The sequence below is a fragment of the Benincasa hispida genome, chromosome 4, assembly GCF_027475165.1.
Source record: "Benincasa hispida cultivar pf3 chromosome 4, pf3_genome.v1.1, whole genome shotgun sequence".
Lineage (NCBI taxonomy): Eukaryota > Viridiplantae > Streptophyta > Magnoliopsida > Cucurbitales > Cucurbitaceae > Benincasa > Benincasa hispida.
Window position 1 is genome coordinate 5,006,858 of NC_143481.1, and position 9,667 is coordinate 5,016,524.

Consider the following 9,667-nt stretch of genomic DNA (forward strand, 5'->3'; position numbering starts at 1 on the left):
ACCAACTACCCAAGAGGGTAAGTAGTGGAACTCACTAAGCAAAGTAAGCAGTGTTCCTAGAGATAGGAATAATCTTATGCTCAACACAACCATGCTTTATAAAGATATAAGCATGTGGCTGACCACTGAGAGGTATGCAATGCGTTAGTGTGGCGAGCTGGGATTACCCTTACGACCAAGCTTAATGACACGGTGAATTTATGCCTCCACAATTCTACTTCTCCATGCATCTTATTACGCATTAACAGTTGCTGCATCTCTACCAATTCTCATAATCAAACTTCCATTGCTCAGTCTATTTAGCTAGGAGTAAGAGTAGCGCATAGTTAATTATCTTCTTTCTTTTTATTTTTATTCACCGCCTCAAATGCATTACTTTACAACATCATTTAGTTACAAGTCCCTGTGTTCGACCTCAGATCATCCCGAGAAACTTACGTTCTCGTTATACTTGGATATAGAGAAAGAAAACTTGTGATAGGAACGCATGGTCATCGCATACACGATTAACGCATATTGCATATTCTTCAGTTTAACGCATGACCATCAACACCATGGAAATCAACGCATATAAAAAAACTACACTTTTCTCCAAGTTTTTAACACCACTACCGGGGACTTGGCAGCTAATAGTTTGTTAGGTTTTGTGTTTTCGCAGGCACCACTTTGGTCTTAGGTGTATTGTGGCTTGTGTGACCAAGTTGCAAACGATATTTGAGTGAAGGTGATGCACCGAAATTCAATATTGACCCTAAGATCGAAAGGCTATCTGTCGCATGAGCTGGAAGCAGTCTTATAAGCATGGTAATCGCCATGCGGCCAATGAATGTTGGAAGCTCTAGGGGTCGAGACAACGAGTTCCTTGACCTAAGCAGTCAAGTTCAATCTCCTGTATGTATCACTCTAATTTCTCTAGGGACGTCTTCTACTCTATCTTTAATTTGATTTCCTAGTGAGATTTAGTTTATTTATTTGATTATTTTGGATTTGCAGCTGCTTTTCTTGGATGTGGTGTTGCGATCGCTCCTTCTGGGTGTGACAATAATTTCCTCTTGGTGTGTTGTTTCGAAAAAAGAATCCTATCCATCATTCAACATATGGCTATTTCCTCTGCATGAATTCTAAGTATTAACGCAATCACCATTATGCCCGCAACTTTCTTCTTTTGTTATCTTTCATGCATTATCCTTTTGAAACTCTCTTTTACCTGCTCGCCTTCTTTTGCGTTGATAAATTAGCATCAATGATGATACTCATATAAATTCACTACATTCATTAACTAAACGTTGCATGGCTCACATTGCTTTAGTAGCTTTTTCAAAGTTTGACAGTCTTAAGTTTTATTATGTGTAAACCTCTGCTCAAACCTCTTTTACTGCATTTCTGAAGAGTTTGTCTTTAGCTTTTTGGCAAGGACTTTGCCACTCTCTAAATTTGGGGGTGGGAGTAGTTCGGACAAATGCATCCATTTTTAAACATTGTGATGATTGTTTATTTTTAAAAAAATCATAATAAAAACTCCATTGTTAGCACAAAGGGGAGACCTAAGCTGATAAGAGTTAAAGTTGTGAAAGGTACCAACCCATAAAAGTAGCTGACCAGAATCAACGCATGATAACAACTCCTTTGTCTGGTGCAAACTAAAATTAGCTAAGACAAGAGTTGAGTTGAATATGGCACGCAACTGAAGTTAGATGCCCGCATGACACCCGTGGGGGCAAGCCAAAATGAAGAGCATGACTAGGTTCAATGCTTCAATCTAATATGAGTCGCAAAGCTTGGAATCTTTTTGAACGATCACATTGTAAAAAGCTAAAAGCAAAGTTGTCTGCGATGAGTAAAAAGTTTTGAGCGGAGGCTTGCCAGAGTTAAGCTTAGAAAATATCTCTTAGAAGAAGTGGCTAAGTTTAAGGAGAATGTTGCTACCAAGGTTAGAGATGCAAGTAAATTATATTCTGAGAAGCTGGTCAATGCAAGGGAAGAGTCAGAAGGCAAGTTTTGAATTTTCTTAGTATAAGACATACTTGAGGACAAGTATGATTCTAAATTTGGGGGTGTGATAGCTTATAGAAATACAAGCTATTGTAGCCTTTTACTTAGAATCATGAGGTTGATGAGTAGAATATGTGTTGATATTAATAAGAATTCATGTGGAAAAGTGAGCTTGCGTCGATCGATACTAAAAATCCCTGCTAACCCTATATCATGCTTTATTTTGTGTCAAAATGTCTATTTTTTTAGCTATTGCATGAATCGATCGCATGCGTTGATCTTATACCATCGCAAAGTTGATCGCATGCATTGATCTTCATAAAGACCAGTTTGTTGCATGGAATGTCGCAACTACAGAGTGATAAACGTGATAGAAGGTCAATTGCAAAGTATGTGGAATGCGTTGATACATTAGAAGAAAAGATCATGAACGCATACCTTGGAAGTATAAAAAAGATAAGATGATGTTGACATTTCACTTATCGCGTCAGAAGTGGCAATGATTCAGAGCGGGACTACCAATGCTGTCGGCGCTTGAGCTTTATAAATAGAGGCTATCCGAGTCTTTTCCTTAAGCAGATTCTTGTGATCACAAATGAGAGCATGAGCAGAGTCTTTGAGAGTTCTTCATTCTCACAACTCTTTTTCGTGTGACAGCCAGAGCTTCGTCGGAGATAGAGCTCGAGAAAGACTACTCCACCACCCATCCATGACACCACCGACAGCCTTGACGTACATATGATAGAAGCAAGAGATTGCCTACATTTAGCCCTCCACCTCTCTTTTTATCTCTGTATTGTATTACATTTTGGCTTAAGACATTAATACATTTTGTAATCAATGCATCTCTTTAGTTCCTTCAATGCCATTTTTATCATCATCTTCTTCTTCATCAACTTTTACTTTCATTGCAATCAGTTAAGTGTAGATTGCAAGAGTTATTGCACACTTAATCATGCGGCATAGAGATATGACGCATGTAGTAAACCACCAAGAGGTGTGTGTTGCGCGAGTATAGTGAGTCAATCCTCTTTGCTTAGTGCAAGACTATCGCAATGCTTGTCTATGAGTTGAGTAGCTATAACCAACGTAGTGGAACTCACTAAGCAAAGTAAGCAGTATTCCTGGAACTCACTAAGCAAAGTAAGTAGTGTTCCTAGAGATAGAAATAATCTTATGCTTAACGCAACCTTGCGTTATAAAGATATAAGCATGTGGTTGACCATCGAGAGGTGTGTGATGTGTTAGTATAGCGAGTTGGGATTACCCTTGCGACCAAGCTTAATGTCGCGGTGAATTTATCCCACAATTCTACTTCTCCATGCATCTTAGTACGCATTAATAGTTGCCACATCTCTACCAATTCTCATAGTTAAACTTCCATTACTCGATCTGTTTAGCTAGGAGTAGGAGTAGCACATAGTTAATTAACTTCTTTCTTTTTATTTTTATTCACCCGCCTTAAATGCATTACTTTACAAATATCATTTAGTTACAAGTCCCTGTGTTCGACCTTGGATCATCTCGATAAACTTGTGTTCTCGTTATACTTGGCGAGAGAGCAAGAAAACTTGTGACAGGAACGCATGGTCATCGCATACACGACTAATGCATATTGCATATTCTTCAGTTTAATGCATGACCATCGACGCGTAGAAATAAACGCATATCAAGAGACTACATTTTCCTCACACCACAATGTAACATAAGTTTCAAATCATTTTTTAAATAATTTAAATTTGATTCATTTTAGACCTAGGATCACAATATTTCTAATAAGATTAGAAATATGTTCAATCTTTTCATCAATTTAATAAGTTTAAATTGGTTAATAATAAAAGATTAAATACAAATGTATCTATAAGGCACCTTTGTCTAAGGACGGTTCTGTCTAGGCTGGGGTATTTAAGCTGACGAAAACAGAACATCTCTACCTGGGAACGGACTTGGAAAGTGAATCAGATAGATTTATTACAAGCATGCAATATTTGATTAAAGTTTAAATCATTGAATGAACAATAATCAATATTGTTTAACTATCCAAAGTAAATGTTACATTTGAAAAAAGTAACACACATTTAGTAAAAATAATTAGCCGTATTTTTCTAAGTTAATTAACACTAGGTAAAACACTAAGTGGGAAGAAAATGTGGTATATGATATTTAATCTTTCCTATCACGTTTCTCCCTAAAAGTTCACATCGTGAGACCTATACTCGGTATTGAGGGACCTTTGCTTGTGTCTCTCTACGGGTGGTGTTTGTATAGGTCAATAACAAGGTGAATGGAGAGAGTGTTTATAGTTAGTGGGAGCGGGACGTGTGTCAATACATCTCATGGTTTCTCTCATTAGTTTATAGTAAACTTTCATACTCAGTCTCAAGACACCTTTGCTTGTGTTCCCCCTACGGATGACATTTGCATGATTTTTGCTCAAACTCCAAAAATAGATAAGATTGCTTTAGTTTTTGCCCCAATCGATTTTTCCCTATGGTTGGCTCATTGGAGCATATAATCTAAAATGAGGGATTACACTTACAAGAAACATGTTAAGCTAGTTAACAATTTTTGAACCAAATAATGGTGACTAATAATTACAGGAACAAGAGTTGTTTTGGTGTAATTATTGGTTGAGGTAGTCTTAATTTAGTAAAAGGGTACCTGATCACCGTACGGTGACTTTTACCCTACCCCAATGTTTTAAAAGGCTAAAGGCGGCCTCGAGGCGGTATGAGGCGTAAGCCTCATTTTAAATTAACAAAACATAATTAAATCATAAAATATATTCTATTATATATTTATAATGTCATAATATTACTTAAAAATACCTAACATACTCAAACTTCATCATGACAAAGAAAATAATTCCAGTAATTAATCATGACAAAGGAAAAAAACTCAATGTTCCATCTAAATCTCATCTTCAATATCATTATCATTATCATTAATAGGATCTTCATAGAATCATCCTCGTATCTAATAGCTTCATCCTCATTTTGTTGTCACTCTCAATGTCTACCCATTCCTCTTCATCCAATGTCATCGGCCTCTTCCCTTTATCTATTTGTGAAATAAATTTTGTTAATAAAAGTTACAACTAAATGAATTTTGGAAATTTGTTTAAATTAAATCTTTTCAATAAGTAATATACCTTCACTTTTAATATTTGGTTGTTTGGTCTTGTCACTACTTCTTTGTTGAGAACTACTTCCTTCTCCAAGCTCATACACGTTGATGTTAGAATCATCATCCTACTTAACAAAGGAATTTGTGGCCCCACTATTATTTTCAGCGATCCACTCATCATCAGATGGCACATCATCTACCACCAATGGATCGACTTCTTCCTTGAGACACTTTCGCTTCAAGTGTCTATCCTTTAATCTTTTATTGTACATGATATAAACTTAGTTGTGCTCAAATGATTCATTTTCTTTGTATGAATCTATCCATGAAACATAAACTTATCATTAACTGTAGAAGTCCTAGACATTTCTTTTCAAAGTAAGGAAATACAATTGAACACTTCCTAACTTAATTAAATGTACTCCAATTACATTCACCCTGATGCTGAACAAGTAAGACTCAAAACTTTGATTGTGAATTTTGCTAGTCCTGATGTTCCATCCCCGAATTGAGTCCACCAATCAACTACATCGCCCAATATCACATCAAGTAATGAAACCAAAATAAATAAAAATTGATGGAATTATATATCATGCAACGGAAAACCAAAATCAATAAGCACTTAAACTACATTTAATTTGAGTTTTAAGCATGCTATTCATATGATATTCATAAGAGGGTTTGAAACACATATTACCTTTGAAGATTTCCTCTATGTATTCAGCTAAAAATCATCAAGATAGAGCTTGAATCTTCAAGAGGACTACCATCGAGATCTTCTCCACTATGCTCAAGCTGGAACGTATGGTGGAAACATTTAAATCAAGTTGAATTGATGAAAAACTAGTGAGGGATGTGTAGGGTTTTCAGGTTTTCACTTCAACAAGTAAAACTCAGAAATCTTAATAATCTTCATGCATGGAGCTTCTATATATAGGTAAAATTCATGCAAATATACAGGGTTGCATGGTGGGCAGCTCCAGCTTGAAAATCATCATAAAATGAAATTGGAATTTGGTGATAATCCACCAACTATGTTAGTTGATTTTTATCAAAAATGAAAAAAAAACCCATTAACTTAAAATGATTTCAAACATCATTTTATTTTGTTATTTAAATTAGTTTTATAAAATTAATTAAAAAATAATTAATTTAAACAAAACTAATTTTAATTAATTTAGAATTAATTTTAATTAAGAAAAATATTAATTTAATATCTTAATATTAAATTAATAAAATATCAATTTCACCAACAAATCACTTTTATATTTAAATCATAATCTAAATATTAATTGATGTTCCTATTTCGTTTAATTTCAATTAAATTAAACGTTTTTAAATGTATCATACACACTCAATCGAAAACAATAAAATTGAATTTGAACATTTCAAATTCATAACCTTAATTTCATACATCAATACTCAATTTGTTATTCCAATTTAATGAGCTAGTAGAGGGATCTAATGGACCTATAGATCATGAGCTCCAACGATCTGTAATTAATTCGTTAAACTATTCGTTAAACTCTTTAATCGGATTAATTACTATTCGTTAACTATCAAGACACATCACTATAGCTCGATAGTTGCACTTTTCTCACTGTAGATATAATTTTGTCCATATAAATCGTAATCAATAAGTCGATCCTTCACAGGTCGTTCGTAATTACAGCTGGATCAAAATTACCGTTTTACCCCTGTAAATACATCTTGTTCCTTAAGTTCTCACTGACCCTCCAATGAACAATTTGATTCATAATACTACTTATGAATCATGTCCTTCTCTATCATGAGAAGGCACAACCCCGATTGTTCAAGACCTGGAATCAGCATTTAAGAGAATAACCTATCTACTAACCCTAAAATGGATAGGAGTGAATTCCATTTTGCAGAGCTATGTCCCCAACTATCGATCTGGTCTTATCCACAAAATGAAAGGCAGCTTATTGAGCAGTGTTGTTGGATTACTCTCACCCATGCAGATTAAAGGATAATCTCGAATAAATAGGAGGTCATAGCTAGCTCAGGATTAAGATCGAGTTATCCTAGGTTACTTTTATTATGAAATAGTCAGTTTTAACAGTAAACGGTCGTTATAAAGAAAAGTGACTATTTCGTAGTCCAGTCAATATGCAAACTCATTGCATAGACTTCCCCACTCACATGTCTCTGCATGAATGATCTATGGATCACATCGTTTATATTACCTATACAAAATGGGTCGCATCCAATAGTGTTACTAGGATGAGATACCCAATTTCATCCATATACTTATGGACCATTTAGGCTATATACTATTAACTTGATCCCGTTTATGTCACCACATAAAGTTAAAGTATTCATACTATAGCCATGGATATGTTTATTGGATTTTCATAATAGAATGCAAAATCAATTACTTTATTGAATAACATACTCAATAATACTTTATTGATAAATAGAATGTTTAACACAAAATTTACAAACTGCGAGTCTAGGACATTCCCAACAAAAATATGATATATTATCTTCATGATGCTTACCTGGAGATCTTTTCTTGTAAGAGGCTATTGCTTGTTGGAACCCAAAGAATCCTTCTCTCATTCGAAATGAATCTATTTGAAGGTCGACTTTTATTCTCTCGTTTTCATCTGCTATCAACCTATCCATACATGTATATAAGCTTAATTTAATTTCCAGATGAGTGGAAAAATTATCATCATATTGAAAATGTTGGCTCAAGAAATATGATGTCGCATGTAAGTTTCGATGTAGTTGAAACTCCCACTTTTCATCAATAATATTCCATATCTCCTTATAACTTGCTTCCTCCCCACCAAGATTCTTGGCAATTTCTTCTTTTGCTAAATCCATGGCACCATATAGAAATCCCATTGTAGGCACCTTCTCATAATCAACCAATCTCAAAACACTCACCAAAGGTTTTATTGTCTTAATTGCATACATTACAACGAGCCAAAAAAAAATCACTTAAAATTATACTCTTCACTTCCTTTCCTTCAGGTTTTTTTGCCCAAACACTATCTTGTCATTCCTTAGAAGTAAACATTGCTTGTAATGGTTGTTTAGATTGACAAATACTTTGCAATGTCAAATAGACAATAACAAATCTAGTGGTGGCTAGACGAACAAACTCTCTTTTTGTGAAAGATCTCATTAATGCTAACACCCAACCATGATTATAGATAAAATTACTAACCTTCTTTGCTTTTAACAATGCATTCTTATGTTGAGGTAGCTCACCAAGTTTTTCAAGCATCAAATCGAGACGATGAGCAACACACAGAGTCTAATACAAATGCTTCGCCTTTCCATCAATTTTTTCTAGCTACCTTGTACTTAGATGTGTTGTTTGTCACCATTTGAACTACGAGGTTCTCTGCAATTTCCTCTACTGCATCATCAAGAAGTTGAAACAACAAATTTCCATCTTTTATGGTGTCTAAGGCGTCAATCGATTTCAAGAAAACTGTTCCACTTGGTGAGTTTACAAAAAAATTAATTAAACTCATCCCTCTCATGTCCTTCCAACCATCCGATAAGATTGAAACTCCAGTGTTCGCCCATGTCTCGCGAATGTCATGAATAATATTATTTGTAATTTTCATCTCTTCCTTCAAAATCCATGAACTTAGTTCATGCATACTCGGTGGCTTCAAACCTCGACCATATAATCCAATGGATCGGCACATATTTATGAAGGAAGGACTTCTCGCCACATTAAACGAAATACCATTTTCAAAAAAAAAAAAAAACTTTCAATATCCATATAAACAGAATTGTGCACTTCCTTTGCATTCATAAGAGTAACTTGATTTTGAACCGTATATTCATTATCAACACCACTGTGATCAATTACCATATATCGATCCATTGGTCCTCGAATACCTCTCAAAGAAACATCACAACTACTTGATGTTGGACCGTAATAGTATGCCCCCCTTCAACCACGTCCTCAAATTGCTTTTAACACGCCATATTTGCCATTTCTCCTTGTTTAAGATAATCTTGAATTTCTTGTTTAACTTCATCAGGAACTTTATAACATGGTGCAACATTTTTACGTGTTCCTTCAAGATGGTCTTTCATTCTTTTGACACCTCCCGTAATGACCTTATTGCAAAAATTGCATTTGATATAAATGTAGGATTTTCTTATTCGACCTTCTTGTACTTTAGTGCCATACTTCCAAGTTGGATCTTTCCTAGTCCTACTATTTGTTTTTTTTTTAACACTTCCAACCATATCTAGGAAGAAAACATAAATTTGTACATAGTTAAGAAATCAGATGGGAAAATATAAGAGAGTTGAAGTCCAATTCTAAAAACATGGGGGAACAAATAGGAAAAGCACAAAACTAGGAAAAAAAGTCTTAATATATCGAACAAAATAGAAAAAAATAATAAAATTTATGTATTTAGAAAAATAAAAAATAAAAAAATGTGTGAAATAAAAAATTGTGGAAAAAAGTAAGTATAAAAAATTTAAAAGTTGGAAAAAAAACTTCAATATGTTAAAAAAAAACAAAAGAATAAGACCGTAACTATTA

At 34.4% G+C, this 9,667-nt stretch overlaps 2 pseudogenes; both read right to left on the reverse strand.

Annotated features, from left to right (window-relative positions):
• Positions 1 to 4,948: 4,948 nt before the first annotated feature.
• On the reverse strand, positions 4,949 to 5,402 carry LOC150036418 (uncharacterized; annotated as a pseudogene).
• A 2-nt stretch (positions 5,403 to 5,404) lies between these two features.
• Positions 5,405 to 9,358, reverse strand: LOC150036419 (uncharacterized; annotated as a pseudogene).
• Between the last annotated feature and the right edge of the window lie 309 nt (positions 9,359 to 9,667).